Source organism: Solanum lycopersicum, chromosome 4 (assembly GCF_036512215.1).
Source record: "Solanum lycopersicum chromosome 4, SLM_r2.1".
NCBI classification, from domain to species: Eukaryota; Viridiplantae; Streptophyta; class Magnoliopsida; order Solanales; family Solanaceae; genus Solanum; species Solanum lycopersicum.
In genome coordinates this window covers 45237888-45262359 of record NC_090803.1, presented here as the reverse complement: position 1 = coordinate 45262359, position 24472 = coordinate 45237888, and positions in this window count along the sequence as shown.

The following is a 24472-nucleotide window of genomic DNA, read 5'->3' as shown; positions in this document are numbered from 1 at the left end:
GTGAAATTCTATTTATCTTATCTTGAGAATACATAAATTAAAGGCATATTGACTTATGGCTTAGTCTTGAATAATGAATATCACCTTGTTCAACAATCAATATTTTATTTTATTTTATAGGAATCTGATTTCTCATTCAACTCTTGATGGTTTTAAGTTTGATTATGGGGTTCGATAGGAATATTTAAATTAACAAAATAATACCATTTCTCATGATTTTTGTGTTCTTATTAATAGCTTATACTTACATTAAAATTTCAGGATGTATTTTTTTATTATGTTTCACAAAAATATTGAAATTAAATGTGTAGTTCACTAAATTAATATTTTATGCTTCTTGTAGAACAAATGTTTGGGGTCATATATGCCAAAAGAGGTTAATTGTAATACTAGTATAAGTTGTACCAGAGGTAAATTTACGGTCAAACATTTTACTAAAATTACATACAAACTATTTTTATATATACTACCAAATGACATTTTTAGTGCTAAAGGAAGTGTTATGTATTATCTATTCATTTATAAGGTTACAACAAACACATGTCATTCCTATAGTATTTTGATGGAAGCACTCAGTATTATAAAGTTCTAGTACAACCAATATAACATCACTAATTTAAACATCTATGTTTTTTTCAAATTCTATACAAAAATACTTTATATGTGTATGATTTAACCTATGTCAAACAAATTTACATCAAGAGTTGCAGATTATAGAATTCAATGCAACTGTCAGCTATAAATAATTTCTTTATCATTTTTTAAGCATGGGAAAAGGTTACATTTGCCTTCTTTTATGCACTTTTTCTTTTAATCTTAGAGTTGTGACATGTTTATTTGTTGTTCATGTATTGTGTACTTTGACCTTACCTATCGTACTTTTGTTTACTTTCTACAGTTTGTCATACCTCGGATGAACAAGGACTGAGTTTACCTTCTCTTGATCGACTAATCAACCTTAACATTCATTTAATCAATGACATACTAAGTAGGTTGTCTTTTCGAGATGTTTTTTGAGTTAGTACACTTTCGAAGGACTGGGAATATATTTGCTGTAGAGTTTCACATGTGAAGTTTGATCAAACAATGTGGAAAACACCCGAGGACTTGACGTCCCCTACCATTGGATTTATTCGAATTATTGATCGTTTCCTCAGGTTTCATAGAGGAATAATATTGAAGGTCACCCTCAATATTATTATTGTAATAGTGTGTCCTGATGTTGACCGTTTGATTTTTTCCCTCGACACTGATCATCTTCAACATTTTGTCCTTAAACTTCCATTTACTTATCCTCCATACAGATTGCCTAACTTCTTTTTTAATTGTTAAGCATTGAGGCATTTGTATCTCAAGAAATGTGAAATAGAGCTTCCATGTTTCTTTAAGGGATTTAATAAGTTTATTAGGCTAATATTAAATCTGTCACGTTATCTTCTGATACGTTTGAAAGTTTAATCTATAATTACCCGTTGCTTGAGGATTTGGTGGTGAAAGACATAGAAAATCTGTACTTCATAAGTATTAATGCTTCGATGGTAAGGTCATTTGTCTTTCGTAGCGATATACAATTGATACATCTTGAAAATGTCCCCGTTCTTTCCAATATTCTGTATGCGCCTACAGAGTTAGTTCTAGAGGACGAAGATGATTTTGTCAATATTTTTCGTCTATTCCTGGTCTTGAGTGTTTCAGCTTGGATCTTTTTGAGGTAATGTTCCTTCAATTTACTTAATGGTAATGTATTTTTATGTGTTTTTTTTGGAATTTAACTCATCCAGATTTTTTTCATTTTATTCGTAGGTCGATAATGGATCAACTAAAGTTATATAAACAAGACTTCCATCAGTTCTTAACTGTCTGAAATTCCTATTCATGTCTTGGATTACTCTTGGAAAGCTCTTTAACTTTCGTTTCCTCTTTGCACAATACGGAGCTCTCCAAATTTGGAATAAATTGAAATTAAGGTTGTCCCTAATGTTTATTTTTCTCTCTTTCCTTTACATTTTTTTATATTCGTATGTAATAACTTGAAGGGTTTTTTCTTGATTTTTCTTAGGAATATATCCTTAGTGATGGAGATTATTTCGAATGTGTACCCCAAGAAGTTGTTGATAAGATTCGTGGAAGCTTTTTGGATATCACATTTAATCATCTGAGGACAGTTAAGTTTTATGATGTTCTATTCGAAGTGGTTGAAATGCAGCTTATCAAGGATATCTTGGCAAATTCTTAGTACTGGTGAAAATGGTAATCAAGCCTCGTCAAATGGAAACTAACAAATCTCTTAATGTACTCGCGGAGATTACAAAGTTTCAACGGACATCATCTAAAGCAGAAGTCGTGTATCTTGTAGATTAGTATCGTTATCACAATCCTTCTTAATCTTTTGCTAGAATATTTTGGAAGTACAAACAGAATTGAGACGTTTGGTTGATGGAGTAGCAAGGTTGTGTTTTGCCTTTGCTATACGGTACTACACAGAGTTTATCTTCTTGGAAATACAGAATTGTGAACTTGGATGAATGTTTTGAATACTCTGTTTGGGAATAGAGATGGTTTTATATTTCATGCATGTTATTGATTTAAGACTTTGGTTGTTTATTTTGAAATTATGATGTGTGTTGCAGAACTAACAAAGATTTTGCATGATATTCTTGTTATTGATTAATCTCTTAAATAGGACATGGCATTGAAAGTTTGAACTATCAAGGACTAATTCAGGAAGGAAATGAAAAAAGCATGATGATTTACATATAAACTCGCAACAGAAAGGAGAAGATCCAGTCCAAGCTAGAAGCGTTAGCTCACCCTAAAGATCCAGTGTGACGAAGACTGACTTGAGTTACTATTGAGTCGAAGATGACGGCACGTTTGCTGCACTCCACAAATAACAAGAAGAAAACAATAAAAGTAGGAGTCAGTACAAAGCACGGGTATTGAGTAGATATCATCGGCCAACTCAAAATAGGAAACAGTATATATCAGTACATATCATTCTCTATTAAGAGTTTACTACGAATATCGTAAGGGAAACCATAACCTACCTCCACCGAAGAATTGCGATCAACAAGCTATCTTCTCAAAATCCTTGCTATCCTCTTCGTTTCTCTCTCTCTCTACTCGTTCTCTTTCTTTTTCTGTCTCTCTTCGTTCTTTCTATTTTTCTTATTCAAACCCTCTTTCTTTTACACTAATTAGTATATAAATAAGAATAAAAGATGGCAATAATACCCCACTAATTAACTTAGGGTTACCTCTTTTAACCCCCAAGAATTTGAGTTATTGATATAAACCCACGAAATCTATAATTAAGGAAAAAATAGTCCAAAAACGTCCCTTAAAACGTGTAAGGAAATCCGATTCTGCCTTAGATTTGCGCAACCTGTGACGGGCCGTCGTGCCTGCGACGGTCCGTCCTGCAGGTCGTCGCAAGGTTTAGAGACCCAATATTTCCACCAAGGGTCTGTGACGGTCCGTCCTGCCATTCCGTAAAAATGTTCAGAGAGTCGATTTTCAGTACCCAATTTCAGATTTTCTAAGTGTTTTGAAACGAGACCCTGCGATGGTCCGTCGTGCCCATGACGTTCCGTCGTGGGGTCCGTCGCTTCTGCCAATTTTTCCAGAATTGAAGTCTATTGCTCAAAACGACTAAATGGGTCGTTACACTTTTAATGTGTCTTAATTATCTTTTCCATAATTTTTTGTCTACTATATATATTTTCTCTAGTGTAATATTTGTATTGCATCTTAAATAAGATATATTACATACAGTAACATGTAAAATGACCGTATCATATACAAAAAATTTAAACGAGAAAATGTATATTACTTCGGAGTTAATATATATACTCTTAGAATCATTAAGAGAACCGGAAAAAGAAGTTTTTGTTGTTAAACGTGGATCCAGGATCAAACAATACAGAAGCCATGCAATCACAAACAAGAAGATTACCTGTGATGACAACATCAGATGCCTCCGCTTCAGACCGCCCAGGGAAAGAGTAACAATGGGCATTATCGTTCGTCTGTCCGTTGCCCCTACCATGTTGTGATGTAGTGGCCCCAGTTTGCCCATTACCTCTGCCGTTCTGGTGACCACCATTACCTCGACCACCACGTCCTCTAGAATAACAGCCTCTACCATGACCACCTCTACCTCTAGCTATTGAGGGTCTGTAACTTGGTCTGGGACAATTTCTCCTAATATGTCCAATCTCTCCACATCCATAACATTCTTTGGAGTCGATCATATGCCCCTCGGAGAAGTGTTGACCGGTCTGAGGTGGTCCCCCAACTACAGTCTGTAGTGAAGACTGAATTGGTCGGACTGAGTAACTTCCCGAACCCTGTCCTCTAGTGTAAGAACCATTAAACTCACCTCCTTTTGGAAGCCTTTTTGATGTCGATATTGTTGTGAAGTCGTCTGGCTTCACTCCTTCCACTTCTATCACAAAGTCTACCACCTCTTGTAAGGATTTTGCCGTTGCCGCTATCTGTAAGGCCGAAATCTGCAATTCTGACCTCAACCCCTTCACAAACCGGTGAATTCGCTCTTGGGGACTGAAACATAATTGAGTGGCATATCTGGATAGTGCACGGAACTTAGCCTCATAAGCATTAACCGACATCTTACCTTGCTCTAGGCTCAGGAACTCATCCCTTTTCCTATCCCTCAAAGTTCGGGGGATATACTTCTCCATGAACAAGCTAGAGAATGAGGCCCAAGTCATAGGTGGTGCCTCTATTGGTTGACACTCGATATGTAACCGCCACCATATTTTGGCATTCCCTTAAAATTGATAAGTCACGAACTCAACACCGAACCGTTCTACTATACCCATCTTGTGTAGTTGCTCGTGAAAGTCAACCAGAAAATCATAAGCATCCTCCGATTCAGCACCCTTGAAGACTGGAGGTTTCAATTTCAAGAACTTACTGAAAAGTTCATGCTGATCATTTGTCATTATAGGCCCAGTAGTTAGGCGTGGAAACGTGCCTATTTCCAATGGAACATCCCTGCGGGGAGCCATAGTAGCCGCATGTTGTACCTTCGGAGCTTGAGGTGCTGGTGCAGAGAACACGTGGGGCGTCTGGCCCTGATCAGACAACCCGCTAAGATAATCCAGAACCTGATTGATCATCTCTGGGGTAGGTTGGGGTGGCATTTCCTCATTTTGCACTTGTTCAGTTTCCCCATCCTCTCCTTCTCTTATTACCTCCTTAGTCGGTGGAGGAGTCACTGCCCTAGTATCAGATGGGCTAGGTGCTCGTCCTCTTCCCCTAGAGGACGTCCTCCCACGACCTCTACCACGGCCCCTTGCCGCTGTTCTTCCTCGAGTTACAGCCCCAGTGGCTGGCTCAGACCCACCCTGTCTCGCCGGTGCTGGTGTTGGTGTTGCCGTAGTCATTGCTCTAGTTCTAACCATCTTCGAAAGAGAGTGAAGATGGTCAGATACCAATTCGTATAGCCTAGATACCAATTGGACTCAAGTTGTAGCACGAAAGAAAAAATGAAAGAGTGAAATTTTCCTAAAGTCTTATAGCCTCTCAAGGAAAAGTAAAGGCGTCCCCCTACCGTTCCTTAAGACTCTACTAGACCTGTTCTTGTGTGATGAGACCAACGAACCTAATGCTTTGATACCAAGTTTGTCACGATCCAAACCGGGTTGCGACTGGCACCCACACTTACCCTCCTATGTGAGCGAACCAACCAATCTAAAACTTAACATTTCAATGTAATAAAAACAGAAAATAATGCGGAAAACTTAAACTCATTAATAAAACCAATTTAATAACTATCAATATTCAACATCTATTATTCCCAAAACCTGGAAGTCATCATCACAAGAACATCTACTAATTCTAAGAGTTTCTAAAGCTAAAAATACATAAGAAGCTAGTCCATGCCGGAGGTTCAAGGCATTCAAGACATGAAGGAGAAGATCCAGTCCAAGCTAGAAGCGTTAGCTCACCCTGAAGATCCGGTGTGACGAAGACTGGCTTGAGTTACTATTGAGTCGAAGATGACGGCACGTTTGCTGCACTCCACAAATAACAAGAAGAAAACAATAAAAGTAGGAGTCAGTACAAAGCACGGGTATTGAGTAGATATCATCGGCCAACTCAAAATAGGAAACAGTATATATCAGTACATATCATTCTCTATTAAGAGTTTACTACGAATATCGTAAGGGAAACCATAACCTACCTCCACCGAAGAACTGCGATCAACAAGCTATCTTCTCAAAATCCTTGCTATCCTCTTCGTTTCTCTCTCTCTCTACTCGTTCTCTTTCTTTTTCTGTCTCTCTTCGTTGTTTCTATTTTTCTTATTCAAACCCTCTTTCTTTTACCCTAATTAGTATATAATTAAGAATAAAAGATGGCAATAATACCCCACTAATTAACTTAGGGTTACCTCTTTTAACCCCCAAGAATTTGAGTTATTAATATAAACCCACGAAATCTATAATTAAGGAAAGAATAGTCCCAAAACGTCCCTTAAAACGTGTAAGGAAATCCGATTCTGCCTGGGATTTGCGCAACCTGTGACGGGCCGTCGTGCCTGCGATGGTCCGTCCTGCAGGTCGTCGCAAGGTTCAGAGACCCAATATTTCCACCAAGGGTCTGTGACGGTCCGTTCTGCCATTCCGTCACACCTGTGACGGTCCGTCCTGCCATTCCGTCAAAAAGTTCAGAGAATCGATTTTCAGTACCCAATTTCAGATTTTCTAAGTGTTTTGAAATGAGACCCTGCGACGGTCCGTCGTGCCCATGACGTTCCATCGTGGGTTCCGTCGCTTCTGCCAGTTTTTCCAGAATTGAAGTCTGTTGCTCAAAACGACTAAACGGGTCGTTACACTTTTAATGTGTCTTAACTATCTTTTCCGTAATTTTTTGTCTACTATATATATTCTCTCTAGTTTAATATTTGTATTGCATCTTAAATAAGATATATTACATACAGTAACATGTAAAATGACCGTACCATATACAAAAATTTAAACGAGAAAATGTATATTACTTGGGAGTTAATATATATACTCTTAGAATCATTAAGAGAATCGGAAAAAGAAGTTTTTGTTGTTAAATACGAAATAAAATTTGCTCTTTATTTCAGATGGGTCACAAAGGTCGATTTGATTTAATTTTTAATTAGAAAAAACCTAAACAAACTTTTTCATTTTATTAGTTCTAAAAACTAAATCAAATCATATAAAGCTGGATTTTTCAGTTTCGACTTTTGTTTATTTTGTTTATTTAGTATATTTTTTAATAATTACACGATGATTGAAAAAGAGATTAAAGATATTTTAAAACTCTTCAAAACACGATAAAATTCACCTAAATAAAAAATACTTTCAACATTCGTTACAAAATAAATTGTTAACTTCAAAACTGAAACTATAATAGTATAATTTAACTTTCATCTTAATACAAAATAAAACAATTTGAAAAGCTTGTCTCTTCAGTTTCTTCCAACACCTCTATTTGAGAAGACAAAGAGAGAAGAGTGCTTCACATTCATCCTCTCTCATGTTCTCCGTCTTCTTTGTTAATACAAACTCTCTGCTTTTATGGTTCTTGTTCTATAGAATTTTGATATCAAACATTGCATTTATATTTTTTGGGTAGCATTAGTATGATGTAATTGAAGTGGAGTTTGCTTAAACCTTGATGGGGTTAATGTTTTTCAAGGACATGGTGTGTTGGTAGGTGTAGGTCTATCATGGATGTGTTTTAATAGTGGCGGAATTAGGATTTTTACTAGGTTGAAATAGGAAAAATAAGTTTCTATGTTTTGGATAACTAAAATAACACTTATTTTGCAGGGATTTGATACACTTGAGCTGTTGGTCTTTCGAAAATAATCTCTTTTTCAGTATACAAGTAAACTAGGTAGTGTGTACTCTAACCGGACCGTTTCGTGATTCATTACATATTGTGTTCTTGTTTATTTTCTGCAGATTCTTTTTGTAGTAGTCATTTGAAGGTATGCTTCCAAATGGGATAACAACAACTTTTACCTCCGCGATGTACTTATAAACCTTCCTGATAATATAATTGATGACATTTTAACGAGGTTGCCTTTACGACATGTTGTGAGGACAAGCATCTTATCAAATAAATGGAATATAATTGGCATCCACTTCCACAACTGAAATTTGATCAAACATTTTGGAAAATAACAAAGGACTTGATATCACTTGATATATTTCCTCTCTAGAAATGGCAATCAACATCTTGTCCTTAAACCTCTGTCTAGGAGTAAGTCATATGAATTTCCTTCTGCATATATTACATGTTCACAATAGAGGTATCTGTTTCTCAAGGACTGTCATATACGTCCTCATACGGTCTTTGAGAGATTTAATTAGTTAATTAGCTTCGCACTAATGAAGTCAATATTTCTTCGGAATTTCTGGTAAGTATAATCTGACATTGACCGTTGCTTGAGCATTTGGTGCTGCAACACGATGCTATTGCAAATCACATTGAAATTAGTGCTCCCAAGCTGAGGTCAATTATCTAAACTGGAAATATAAAGTTTTTACATTTAAAGAGTGTCCCTTTTTTCTAAAGTTTCATTTGAGCCTACATAATTATCGGTAGAGGTAGAACATGTTGTTGACAAGATTTTTGAGTCTATTACTGCTCTCGAGAATCTCTGCATGAATCACGAGTATGTTTAGGTAATATAGCTTTATAACATGCATTTTCACAACTTTGAGTCATCCTGATTTTCGACATTTTCTTCCTTGGACGTGTATATTGGACCGGCTCCCTTATGCTCTTTTCTATCTTAAACGCCTTCATATATCTTGCATTAATCTAGGACTATTCTTTGATCTTTTGTTTGCTTTTGCTTCATAACAAGCTCTCTAAATTTAGAAGAAATTGAAATCGAGGTTGTGAGTGATGTTTACTTTTCTCTCTTTTTCGTATGTATTTAACTTTCATATGATCTTCAATTTTAAATCAAGGCTGATGGTTTTTCTTAATCTTTCTTGCAACTATTTTGAACATGCACGCCGGGAGGTTGTTGATGATATTCCTGAAAATTTCTCGGATATGATATGTAACCACCTCAGGACAGTGAATATTTATGATGTAACATGATTAGCAGTTGAAATGCAGCTTATAAAGGTTATATTGGCCAAGTCTCCAACACTAGTCAGAATGATACCAAGCCCTGTGAAATGAAAGATAAAAAATCATTTAAGGTACTCGCTGAGGTAAAAAAATATCGTTGTACATCATCTAAAGCAGATGTTCTTTGAAGTTTAGATTAGAATCCATATTACGATCCTTTTTTATCTTAACTAGTCTTTAATCAGATCATAATCTTTTGCTAAAATGATTGAAATCATAAAAGAATGTTGATACAGCAGTAAGGCTGTTATTTTGCATTTGCCACTGTGAAGACCATCAGTTTGTGAACATAGGTGAATGTGGATGGATGTTTTTGATTAATCTGTCTCATTGTCTATTCTTTGAATGATTTAAGGGATGACCCTTTGGTTGGTATCGATCTTTTTAATATATTCATTGTGGTCCTAATGGTCATTGTGCATTTTTTTATTTGATATGATCATGGCATGAGTTGAGCGTAAATGGAATAGTGAGGATTCATATAGTCAATTTTAACTAGTTGTTTTATGAGAGTCGACGACGTTGTTCACACAATGTTCTAAATAGTCAGAAAGAAAGAAATTCATTCAAATCCCTTGATCTTATTGGTTTGTAAACAATACCCCTTTTTAATGGAAAAGATAATCCCTTTCAAAAACATTTTTCAATGAGAATTATGATACAATATACATTATAAGCTAAAATTGAATTTCAAAAATATTATTCTTACAAGCTCAATGTTAAAATTACACATCCCAGAAAAATTGTCACTAAAAACAGGAAAGGGGGAAAAAGTGGGGTGGGGTTGGGGTTAGTTGTTCATAAATCAATCTTTTTCCTATACAGTCAGAACATATCCCATTCCTTTATGCAGCTTCCATATAACCATATATATACAAGCTCAATCGAACCCTACCGCAGACAAAAAGTATGGTATATAAGTGAAGAAGTGTAAAGGGGCGAGTCTATCATCCACTGAGTTATGAACCGTGCACTATAGACCCTCGAGGACTTCTTGGTTATAAAAAAAGAACAAAAAAAACAAGTTGAATAACATACAAAAATATTACTTGATCATTCTATCTTAGATGTCCTTTAAGTTTCATTTAATTGACTATCTTTTATAATCTAAAGCAGAAGTTGTATATCTTGTTGATTAGTATCGTTATCACAATCCTTCATAATCTTTAGTTAAAATGTTTTGGAAGTACAAACAGAAACGAGACCTTTGGTTGATGGAGTAGTAGGGCTGTGTTTTGCCTTTTCTTTAAGGTACTCAAAAGATTTTAACTGCTTGGAAACATAGAATTGTGAATGTTTTGAATACTCTGCTTGGTTACAGAGATGGTTTTTACATTCATGTGTGTTCTTAAATGATGTATGATTTGAGACATTGGTTGTTTATTTCAAAGTTATGTTGTGTGTTGATTTCTATTAGGGAGCTTGAAACATTAAGTAGTAACTTACGTTTTGGCTAGTAGGAATTTCATTCCTGTTAAGGGATTAGTCCAAGTTAGATCGAGAAGTATTTATGTCGAACATGAATATCTTCTGTATATAGAATATCTGAATGTGAAAATATGTCTTGAGATATTCTTCCAACCTCTTCATTCTACACACCACTTTTTGCATATTCCATAGCCACCTTTCAACCAGTGGTTGAAATTGTTAAAGAAACACGAAGAGTTTCCAAGAATCCGGTAGAGTATTAAGCAACCAAATTCCTTATATTTCATCATCAAAATTAACACCTATTCCAGATATCTGATCAAAAATACCCTGAAAATCATTTCTATTATAAAAAATAAAACTGCTCTCCTTGTACTTAAAAGTCATAAATTTCTTTAACAAGAACAACTTGTTATTACCATTTTTTGAAGCGTAAAGCGTCTCAAACTTTTCCCACAATGTTATAGCAAGTGTCTCATTCAAAATATGGTTATGAACATTATCTTCAACCCATTGACTTATATATCAACATACTTGTTAGTGCTCAAATTCCCAATTTTCATTGGTCACATTCTCGGGTTTATGAGAGAAAAAATCGGATGATGCATCTTCTTCACAAACAATAGATATTTCATCTTGCTTTTCCATAGTTTGTAGTTTCTTCCACTTAGACATACCATATTGCTCATATTCCACTCCATATAGGTAACCTTATCTTTGATACCAGTTGTTGTGCGTAAAAGATGAATCAAAAATCTAACAATAAAGAACACAAAGTATAACGTGGAAAAACCCTTCAAACCGAAGGTAACTACCATGGGATCGACAAGATCCAAATTGCTTCACTATAAAAATAAGAGAATTAAAAAATTCTTCTAATGTCTACACAAAAAGTGCGAAAAAATAACAAACAATAGCTAAAACAACAAAAGATAAATCGAAGGAAACATCACTCAAACTCAGCTTCTGTTCGAGATCTTAAACAGGATCTTGCTGACCTCCGACTTAGATCTCCACCATTTAAATCAACCACCATAATGTCAAGAACACTGAATCCAAATTTCAGCACGAACCAACGGTTAGTTGATCAGGAAACACGATTTGAATATTCTTGGTCGGAGAAAAAGACTACAGCAAAATAACCCTTTTCCTTCTCTCTTTTCTCTTGTTGAAAGCTCTCTCAAAAACCTCTGTTATGTTCTAATGACTTTCGAATACAATATCAATGACCAATTGAATTATTCTCTCAAGACCATCCTCTATTTATAGAGTTGTGTTTTTCCTTACAAAGCCAACACCAACTACAAATAGTATTACAATTCCAATCCTTTTCTGATAGAACTGGAAACCAAATAAAGTGAACAGTTCCAATCCTTTTTCAAGTAGGAATAGGCCATGGGACTTTGGCTGGAAGATGGTCAATAGACCAACAGTTATGTGCTCAACACAACTGTCAAAGAAGGTTTTATATAGTGTAAGCTCTTATGAGAAACCCAAGGGTATTTGAATCAAGGATCTTTGATCTTATCCTTGAGTGATTTGTAATTGATCTGTTGAATCATGTCCATATTAGATATGTTCATGGTATAAGAATTCTTTCCTTGCGTGAGGATTTTACGTTTTGGCTTGATAGTCGTGTGCTATTTGATCCTTTCCTTAAGTTGATTCATCTCATACTCTTTGTAAATATTGGTTTGATGATATTTCCTTAACATTTTCCCTTGATTTTATCTTCGATATCCTTGATTGATTTTCCTTGAATGCGGCTTTGGTTTCACATATTGTGAGATTTGATCTGATTGAACTAATATTTACATTCCATTCTTAACTGGTGCGCCTATCCTTAGTGTGATTACTGTGACCATCCCGATTGTAGACTTGTACTTGTGTTGAATTCTGTTTACTTCCAGCATAAGGAAATAGTCAGTATTGTCATTATTAAATTGTTTGGATATGACGTTAATGAAAAATTGTCAAGTTTGTAGAATTTTTTTTTAAAAAAAAAACATAAGTACTCGCATGAACTATTGTAGAAATTTTAAGAATACACATTTTCTCTATATGCCCTAATACTTCCTAGAACTATTTTGAAATGTAATAAATACACATTTTTGGTGTTAAGGTGGCTTAGAGAGTGTTGAAACTAAATAACAAGTAAAAAATATGAAGAAAGAAAAAAATTAATCACTATTCAACGTATGCCCTTTCTTAATTGAACATTTTAGCATTAAGTAGTAAACATTATTTATAAGTAAGCTCAGTGACGGCTCAAGATAATTAGTGGTCTAAAGTCCAAAATAAGTTGGAAGGCTAAATTTCAATTACTTTTTTTTGTGAGATTCAAGTTATTTCTTTCTTTTTGATAAAAAAAGTTTTATTTTTTATTATCTTAAAATATATATATATGTGTGTGTGTGTGCGTGTGTATGTATGTATGTATATATGTTTGTATGTATGTATGTGTGTATTCATCTTGTGGTCTTAAACATACCATATGAAAGTTAAATTTAAAAAAGGGTCCATCAAAAAGAATCTTAAACAAATTAAAATATTCTTTATTTTTTTTTCTAAAAAGCTTAAGATAATCTTATTATTACTAAAAAATTAGGCCCTTCAATTTTGAGGTTTAAGGCATATGCCTCATCTTTAAAGGCAATGAGTCACCCTCGAAAGAAACCCTAATTAAATCAACAATAACAAGAAATATACTCTGATTCTTGGTGTATCTAAATTCATTGTGTAATGGTGGTGGTAGCAACAAAATTAAGTTATTTCAAACTTTTTTCCTTAAGATAGTAGTTTTTCATATAATTACACTATTAAGAAAAAGTAAAATATTTGTGAAATTCTAATTATCTTATCTTTAGAAAACATAGATTAAAGGCATATGGACTTATGACTTAGTATTGAATAATGAATATCACCTTGTTCAACTATCAATATTTTTTTTAATTTATAGCAATCTGATTTCTCATTAAAGTCTTGATGGTTTTAGGTTTGATTATGGGGGTGGATATGAATATTTGAATTAACAAAATAATACCATTTCTCATGATTTTGGTGTTCTTATAAATACCTTATACATAAATTAAAATTTCAGGATGTATTTGTTAATTATATTTCACAAAAATATTGAAATTAAGTGTGCAGTTGACTAAATTAATATTTTATGCTTCTTGTAGAACAAATGTTTGGGGTCATATATGCCAAAAGATTTTAATTGTAATACTTGTATTAGTTGTACCAGAGTTAAATTTACGGTCAAACATTGTACTAAAATTTCATACAACCATTTTTTTATATATTACTAAATGACACCTTTAGTGCTAAAGGAAGTGTTAAGTATTATCTTTTCATTTATAATGTTACAACAAACACATTTCATTCCAATAGTATTTCGATGAAAGCACTCAATACTATAAATTTCTAGTACAACAAGTATAACATCAAGAGTTTCACCTTAAAGAAATCAATGCAAATGTTAGCTACAAATAATTTCTTTATCATTTTTTAAACATGGAAAAAGGTTAAATTTACATCCTATTATGCACCTTTTCTTTTAATCTTAGAGTTGTGACATGTTTGTTTTTTCTTCGTGTAGCCTATAATTTGACCTTACCTATCGTACTTTTGTTTACTTTATACAGATTGTCATGCCTCCGGATGAACAAAGACTTAGTTTAACTTAACCTAATCGACTTAGAAACCTTAACATTCATTTAATCGATGACATTTTAAGTAGGTTGTCTTTTCGAGATTTTGTTAGAGTTAGTACACTTTCCAAGGACTGACAAAATATTTGCTAGAGAATTCCACATGTGAAGTTTAATGAAACAGTGTGGAAAACACCCGAGGAATAATATTGATGGTCACCCTCAATATTGAAGGAAACCCTCAATATTATTAGTCTAATAGTGTGTCCTGATGTTGATCGTTTTATTTTCTCCCTCGACACTGATCATCTTCAACATTTTGTCCTTAAAATTCCATTTACTTATCCTCCATACAAGTTGCCTAACTTCTTTTTTAATTGTTTAGCATAGAGGCATTTTTATCTCAAGGAATATGAAATAAAACTTCCATGTTTCTTTAAGGGATTTAATAAGTTGATTAGGCTAATATTGAAATTTGTCACTATATCTTCTGATACATTTGAAATTTTGATATCTAATTGCATGTTGCTTAAGTATTTGGTGCTGAAAGACATGGGCAACCCTGCTGGAATCACGAGTATGTTCAGGTAATATAGCTTCATAACTAGCATTTTCATAACTTTGAGTTATCCTGATTTTCGACATTTTCTTCCTAGGACGTGTATATTGGACTGGCTCCCTTTTTTTTCTTTTCTATCTTAAATGCCTTCACATATCTTGCATTAATCTAGGAGTATTCTTTGATCTTTCGTTTGCTCTTTGCATGAGAATAATCTCTCCAAATTTAGAAGAAATTTAAATAGAGGTTGTTAATGATGTTTACTTTTCTTACTCTTTTTCATATGTATTTGACTTTCTTATGATCTTCAATTTTAAATCAAGGCTGATGGTTTTTATTAATCTTTCTTAGAACTATTTTAAATGTGCGCGCCAGGAGGATGTTGATGATATTCCTGCAACTTTCTCGGATATGACTTTTATTCACCAGAGGACAGTAAAGATTTATGATGTAACAGGAGTAGTAGCTGAAATGCCGCTTATCAAGGTTCTATTGGCCATGTCTCCAAAAATGGTCAGAATGATAACCAAGCCCTATGAAACGGAAGATAAAAAATCTTTCAAAGAACTCGCTGAGGTAACAAAATTTCAGCATACATAATCTAAAGTAAAAGTTGTGTAAAGTGTAGATTAGAATCCATATTACGACCCTGTTTGATCTTAACTAGTCTTTAATCAGATCATAATATTTTGCTAAAACATTGGAAATCGTAAAAAGAATGTTGATACAGCAGTAAGGCTGTTATTTTGCATTTGCCACTGTACAGACCATCAGTTTGTGAACTTAGGTGACTCTGGATGGATCTTTTTGATCAATGTGTTTCAATGTATGTTCTTTGAATAATCTATGGGATGACTCTTTGGTTTGTTATTGATCTTTTTAATATATTCATTGTGGTCCTCATGGGCATTGTTCTTTGTTTTTTATTTGATATGATCATGACATTAGTTAAGCGTAAATGGAACAGTGAGGATTCATATAGTCGATTTAAACTAGTTGCTTTATGAGAGTCGACGACGTTGTTCAGACATTGTTCTTAATATTGAGAAATAATGAAATTTGATCAAATCCCTTGATCTTAATGGTTAGTAAACAATACCCCTTTTGGATAGAAAAGATAATCCCTTTCAACAAAATTTTTCAATGAGAATTATTATACAATATACATTATAAGTTGAAATTAAATTTCAACAATATTATTCTTACAAGCTCAATCTCACAATTCCACATCCCAGAAAAATTATCACTAAATACAGGAAAAGAGAAAAAAGGGGGGGTGGGGGATGGGGTGGGGTTAGTTTTTCATAGATCAGTCTTTTTTCTATACAGTCAGAACATATCCCATTCTTTTATTCAACTTCCATATAAACATATATATACAAGCTCCATCGAACCCTACCGCAGACAAAAGGTCTGGTAAGTAAGTGGAAAGAGTAAAGGGGTGGTTCTATCATCCACTGAGTTATGAACCGTGCACTATGGACTCTCGAGGACTTCTTGGTTATAAAAAAAGAACAAAAAAAACAAGCTCAATAACATACAACAATATTATTTGAGCATTCTATCATCGATGCCCTTTTTTTTTGTTTCATCTAATTGACTATCTTTAATAATCCAAGCAGGAGTTGTGTATCTTGTTGATTAGTATTGTTATCATAATCCTTCTTAATTTTTAGTTAAAATGTTTTTGAAGTACAAATAGAAACGAGACCATTGGTTTATAGAGTAGTCAGGCTGTGTTTTTCCATCTCTTTAAGGTACTAAAAAGATTTTATCTTTTTGGGAACATAGAATTGTGAATGTTTTGAATACTCTGTTTGGTAAAAGAGATGGTTTTTACGTTCATGATTCTTCTTAAATGATGTATGATTTGAGACTTTGGTTGTTTATTTCAAAGTTATTTTGTGTGTTTAATTCTCTTAGGGAGCTTGAAACATTGAGTGGAAACTTACTTTTTGGCTAGTAGGAATTTCTTTCCTATTATTGGATTAGGCAAAGTTAGATCGAGAAGTATATATATTGGACATGCTTCGTCCTCATCTGTGAAGAAGAAACTCGAAGAAGCATCATTCAATTAGGGGTTCTTGTGTTGATGTTTATTTTGGAGCATCATAATAGAAATCTTAGATTTTAATGTGATTATAAATTATTTTATTCAAATTTAGAGTGCAAATTTGTCTTTTTTATTTTATATTAGTGATTTGTTTTTCTCATTGGAAAAAATTATTAATAAAAATGATAAATTTTATTAGTTTGGACTTAAAGAATCTTTTTTCTGAAGGTTTACAAAATTGATTACATTTACAAAAATAAAAAAGGACTAATTTTAAGCATAAATGAGATCAAATGATTGGAAAAATTATCTATAAACAAAGTGAACAATTAATATAGGACTATGAAAAGACTTTCTTTTCTAAAAACAACCTAATAAGAGAGTAAATATCACATAAATTAAGGGAAAAAGATAACATAAATTGAGGGAAAAAGATAGTAAAAATTAATGTGATTATTTATTTATAGAGAAATTGGAACGTATCTTTAGTTACTGAAAACTACTTTGATCTGTCCAATTTAATCCACTTAATCTATTTTGCATGTGACATTTAATACCTTTAAATAGTTAAATTTGATTGTGTAGGCCAGTTACAAATTAAATTTTCTGATGTTATCACTTTTTTAGAAATCATCATTTTTATGTATAAGAGATACAGAGTATACCAAGATATACCATTTGTTCAGTATTATAGACACTAAATTTGTATATTATAACTTTCTTTTATGTAAGGGCAATCTAAAAGGAGCAAAGGTACATTCATTTTAATTTTCTTGACAACAAATTTAATGATATATATAAGATTTTTTTGGTGTTTATATATAAATGTTAAATTCCACAGTATAAATATCTTTGTACATTGTAAGGCGTTTAAATTTCACTTGTTTAATTACCATTTTTTAGGAGACCATGAAAAAGTTAGAGGTTTTATAGTAGTATGAATTTTTTATTCATATTCATAAAATATTTTTATCAATAACGTTATTGTTTACTAAAATATTTTAAAGAACTAATAGAATAATTAAACTTAGCAAAAATTAAGTTGAGATGTGTCTTGACTCATTATCTGCCCAAATTTTGCTCAATTCATATTGATCCAATAAAATTTAGTTCGGATTGGATCTTGACCCGTTTGTTGTCTTGACCCATTATGATTGACCTAAAATTAATCCAATATGCTCAATTACAGTCTATAACATTGCCTAAGATTATAATAGAAAAAAAATCAATGAAGCAAATGCACTTAAACAAGAAAAACTAATTAAAAACTACCAAATAGTTATCCTCTTTTGGATGAATCGTGATTAAACAGAGCAACAGAAGATTAGCGAAGAAATCCCTAATGTTACGAAATTGTAGATAGTCATGTGCAATTACCATTTTTCTAAAAAATCAAAAGATTAGCTATGAATATAATTACTTTTAGCATTCACTACAAATATTACTGATATGATAATTACATATCATAAATAAGTTGTACCACATAAGTTTTATTTTATTTTAATAATTCAATAGATTCACCATTTCATTAGATTACTTGTTGCACAACAAAAATAATAACATTTTCCGTGAAATTCTATAAATTGGTCCTTTTATGATAATTAGCGTTACTACCTCCACTCGATTCAATCACAAATGTTACAGTAGCATAAGATAGGGCAAAGAGACATTGATTTCGTCTTCTGCCTCAAATATGCTCATTCAAAATCCTAGTATGTATATATATAAATTTCTTTATTAGCATAAATGTTTATGCTTTTACATACTGTATCAAATCCTGGAACTTGAACTAATGATTTTCAATCAAGAAGTAACTTTATCTTGTTATCAAAGGCGAACCCACATTCATATGTGTGGGAGCATATACATCTACATCTATCTCTGACAAAAAAAAAGATATAACTAATAGAGCTCTCTTAATGAATGTAGAACTATCCTTGTGCTAGAGAAATTACCCACAAATCTATGGTTTGAATCTCGTTAAAGCCCTTATTTCTTTTTAAGTTTATTGGTGCACATGAAGTCTTCAATTTTTAAGCCTATTTTTGCTTGTTGTAGCCACATACTTTTATATTCTATTATGACATAACATTTTAGACAACCACTATTAAGATTGAAGAAAGAAAAATGTGTTAGAATGGGCATTTAATAAACTACAACAATATTTTTTTGGTAGATTTAATACATCATGTTAGGAATCTACTAAATGACACCTTTAGTGCTAAATAAAGTGTTAAGTATTATCTTTTCATTTATAATGTTACAACAAACACATGTCATTCCTATAGTATTTTAATGTAAGCACTTAATACTATAAATTTCTAGTACAACAAGTATAGCATCAAGAGTTGCAGCTTAAAGAAATCAATGCAAATATCAGCTACAAATCATTTCTTTATCATTTTTTAAACATGGAAAAAGGATAAATTTACCTCCTATTATGCACCTTTTCTTTTAATCTTAGAGTTGTGACATGTTTGTTTGTTGTTCGTGTAGCCTATACTTTGACCTTACCTATCGTACTTTTGTTTACTTTCTACAGATTGTCATGCCTCCGGATGAACAAAGACTTAGTTTACCTTAACCTTATCGACTTAGAAACTTTAACATTCGTTTAATTGATGTCATTTTAAGTAGGTTGTCTTTTCGAGGTTTTGTTAGAGTTAGTACACTTTTGAAGGACTGACAATATATTTGCTAGAGAATTCCACATGTGAAGTTTGATGAAACAGTGTGGAAAACACCCGAGGAATAATATTGAAGGGAACCGTCAAATAATTACACTATTAAGAAAAAGTAAAATATTTGTGAAATTCTATTTATCTTATCTTGAGAATACATAGATTAAAGGCATATTGACTTATGGCTTAGTCTTGAATAATGAATATCACCTTGTTCAACAATCAATATTTTATTTTATTTTATAGAAATATGATTTCTCATTCAAGTCTTGATGGTTTTAAGTTTTATTATGGGGTTGGATATGAATATTTGAATTAACAAAATAATACCATTTCTCATGATTTTTGTGTTCTTATTAATAGCTTATACTTAAAATAAAATTTCAGGATGTATTTTTTTATTATTTTTCACAAAAATATTGAAATTAAGTGTGTAGTTCTCTAAATTAATATTTTATGCTTCGTGTAGCCTATACTTTGACCTTACCTATCGTACTTTTGTTTACTTTCTACAGATTGTCATGTCTCGGATGAACTAGGACTGAGTTTACCTTCTCCTAATCGACTTAGCAACCTTAACATTCATTTAATCAATGACATACTAAGTAGGTTGTCTTTTCGAGATGTTTTTTGTGTTAGTACACTTTCGAAGGACTGGGAATATATTTGCTGTAGAGTTCCACATGTGAAGTTTGATCAAACAATGTGGAAAACACCCGAGGACTTGACGTCCCCTACCATTGGATTTATTCGAATTATTGATAGTTTCCTCAGGTTTCATGGAGGAATAATATTGAAGGTCACCCTCAATATTATTATTCTAATAGTGTGTCCTGATGTTGACCGTTTGATTTTTTCCCTCGACACTGATCATCTTCAACATTTTGTCCTTAAACTTCCATTTACTTATCCTCCATACAGATTGCCTAACTTCTTTTTTAATTGTTCAGCATTGAGGCATTTGTATCTCGATCAAGGAATGTGAAATACAGCTTCCATGTTTCTTTAAGGGATATAATAAGTTGATTAGGCTAATATTGAAATCTGTCACGTTATCTTCTGATACGTTTGAATGTTTAATCTATAATTACTCGTTGCTTGAGGATTTGGTGGTGAAAGACATAGAAAATCCGTACTTCATGAGTATTAATGATTCGAAGGTAAGGTCATTTGTCTTTCGTAGAGATATACAATTGATACATCTTGAAAATGTCCCCGTTCTTTCCAATATTCTGTATGCGCATACAGAATTAGTTCTCGAGGACGAAGATGATTTTGTCAATATTTTTCGTCTATTCCTGGTCTCGAGTGTTTCAGCTTGGATCTTTTTGAGGTAATGTTCCTTCAATTTCCTTAATGGTAATGTATTTTTCTGTGTTTTTTTTGGAATTTAAGTCATCCATATTTTTTTCATTTTATTCGTAGGACTAAGGTTATACAAAAAAGACTTCCATCAGTTCTTAACTGTCTGAAATTCCTATTCATGTCTTGGATTACTCTTGGAGAGCTTTTTAACTTTCGTTTCCTCTTTGCATAATATGGAGCTCTCCAAATTTGGAAGAAATTGAAATAAAGGTTGTCCCTAATGTTTATTTTTCTCTCTTTCTTTTACATTTTTTTATATTCGTATGTAATAACTTGAAGGGTTTTTTCTTGATTTTTCTTAGGAATATATCCTTAGTGATGGAGATTATTTAGAATGTGTACCCCAAGAAGTTGTTGATAAGATTCGTGGAAGCTTTTTAGATATCACATTTAATCATCTGAGGACAGTTAAGTTTTATGATGTACTATTCGAAGTGGTTGAAATGCAGCTTATCAAGGATTTCTTGGCAAATTCTTAGTATTGGTGAAAATGGTAATCAAGCCTTGTCAAATGAAAACTAACAAATCTCTCAATGTACTCACGGAGATTACAAAGTTTCAACGGACATCATCTAAAGCAGAAGTCGTGTATCTTGTTGATTAGTATCGTTATCACAATCCTTCTTAATCTTTTGCTAGAATATTTTGGAAGTACAAACAGAATTGAGACGTTTGGTTGATGGAGTAGCAAGGTTGTGTTTTGCCTTTGCTATACGGTACTACACAGAGTTTATCTTCTTGGAAATACAGAATTGTGAACTTGGATGAATGTTTTGAATACTCTGTTTGGGAATAGAGATGGTTTTACATTTCATGCATGTTATTGATTTAAGACTTTGGTTGTTTATTTTGAAATTATGATGTGTGTTGCAGAACTAACAAAGATTTTGCATGATATTCTTGTTATTGATTAATCTCTTAAATAGGACATGGCATTGAAAGTTTGAACTATCAAGGACTAATTCAGGAAGAAAATGAAAAAAACATGATGATTTACATATAAACTCGCAACAGGAAAAAGAGAATGAAACTTTAAATGTGTCTTAATTATCTTTTCCGTAATTTTTTGTCTACTATATATATTCTCTCTAGTTTAATATTTGTTTTGCATCTTAAATAAGATATATTACATACAGTAACATGTAAAATGACCGTATCATATACAAAAAATTTAAACGAGAAAATGTATATTACTTGGGAGTTAATATATATACTCTTAGAATCATTAAGAGAACCGGAATAAGAAGTTTTTGTTGTTAAATACGAAATAAAATTTGCTCTTTATTTCAGATGGGGAACAAAGGTCGATTTGATTAAATTTTTAATTAGAAAAAACCTAAACAAACTTTTTCATTTTATTAGTTCTAAAAACTAAATCAAATCATATAAAGTTGTATTTTTCAGTTTCGACTTTTGTTTATTTTGTTTATTTAGTATATTTTTTTTATAATTACACGATGATTGAAAAAAAGATTAAATATATTTTAAAACTCTTCAAAACACGATAAAATTCACCTAAATAAAAAATACTTTCAACATTCGTTACAAAATAAATTGTTAACTTCAAAACTGAAACGATAATAGTATAATTTAACTTTCATCTTAATACAAAATAAAACAATTTCAAAAGCTTGTCTCTTCAGTTTCTTCCAACACCTCCATTTGAGAAGACAAAGAGAGCAGAGTGATTCACATTCATCCTCTCTCAAGTTCTCCGTCTTCTTTGTTAAAACAAACTCTCTGCTTTTATGGTTCTTGTTCTATAGAATTTTGATATCAAACATTGCATTTATATTTTTTGGGTAGCATTAGTATGATGTAATTGAAGTGGAGTTTGCTTAAAACTTGATGGGGTTAATGTTTTTCAAGGACATGGTGTGTTGGTAGGTGTAGGTCTATCATGGATGTGTTTCAATAGTGGCGGAATTAGGATTTTTACTAGGTTGAAATAGGAATAATAAGTTTCTATGTTTTGGATAACTAAAATAACACTTATTTTGCTTGGATTTGATACACTTGAGCTGTTGGTCTTTCGAAAATAATTTGTTTTTCAGTACACAAGTAAACTAGGTAGTGTGTACTCTAACCGGACAGTTTCGTGATTCATTACATATTGTGTTCTTGTTTATTTTCTGCAGATTTTTGTTGTAGTAGTCATTTGATGGTATGCTTCCAAATGGGAAAACAACAACTTTTACCTCCGCGATGTACTTATAAACCTTCCTGATAATATAATTGATGACATTCTAACGAGGCTGCCTTTACGACATGTTGTGAGGACAAGCATCTTATCAAATAAATGGAATATAATTGGCATCGACTTCCACAACTGAAATTTGATCAAACACTTTTGAAAATAACAAAGGACTTGATATCACTTGATATATTTCCTCTCTAGAAATGGCAATAAACATCTTGTCCTTAAACCTCTGTCTAGGAGTAAGTCATATGAATTGCCTTCTGCATATTTTACATGTTCACAATAGAGATATCTGTTTCTCAAGGACTGTCATATACGTCCTCATCCGGTCTTTGAGAGATTTAATTAGTTAATTAGCTTCGCACTAATGAAGTCAATATTTCTTCGGAATTTCTTGTAAGTATAATCTAACATTGGCCGTTGCTTGAGCATTTGGTGCTGCAACACGATGCTATTGCAAATCACGTTGAAATTAGTGCTCCCAAGCTGAGGTGAATTATCTCAACCGGAAATATAAAGTTTTTACATTTAAAGAGTGTCCCTCTTCTTTCTAATGTTTCATTTGAGCCTACATAATTATCGGTAGAGGTAGAACAAGATGTTGACAAGATTTTTGAGACTATTACTGCTCTCGAGAATCTCTGCTGGAATCGCGAGTATGTTTAGGTAATATAGCTTTATAACATGAATTTTCACAACTTTGAGTCATCCTGATTTTCGACATTTTCTTCCTTGGACGTGTATATTGGACTGGCTCCCTTATGCTCTTTTCAATTTTAAATGCCTTCATATATCTTGCATTAATCTAGGACTATTCTTTGATCTTTTGTTTGCTTTTGCTTCATAACAAGCTCTCTAAATTAAGAAGAAATTGAAATCGAGGTTGTTAGTGATGTTTACTTTTCTCTCTCTTTTTCGTATGTATTTAACTTTCATATGATCTTCAATTTTAAATCAAGGCTGATGGTTTTTCCTAATCTTTCTTACAACTATTTTGAACATGCACGCCGGGAGGTTGTTGATGATATTCCTGAAAATTTCTCGGATATGACATTTAATCACCTCAGGACAGTGAATATTTATGATGTAACATGAGTAGCAGCTGAAATGCAGCTTATCAAGGTTATATTGGCCAAGTATCCAACACTAGTCGGAATGATACCAAGCCCGGTGAAACGAAAGATAAAAAATCATTTAAGGTACTCGCTGAGGTAAAAAAATATCACTGTACATCATCTAAAGCAGATGTTCTTTGAAGTTTAGATTAGAATCCATATTACGATCCTGTTTGATCTTAACTAGTCTTTAATCAGATCATAATCTTTTGCTAAAATGATTGAAATCATAAAAGAATGTTAATACAGCAGTAAGGCTGTT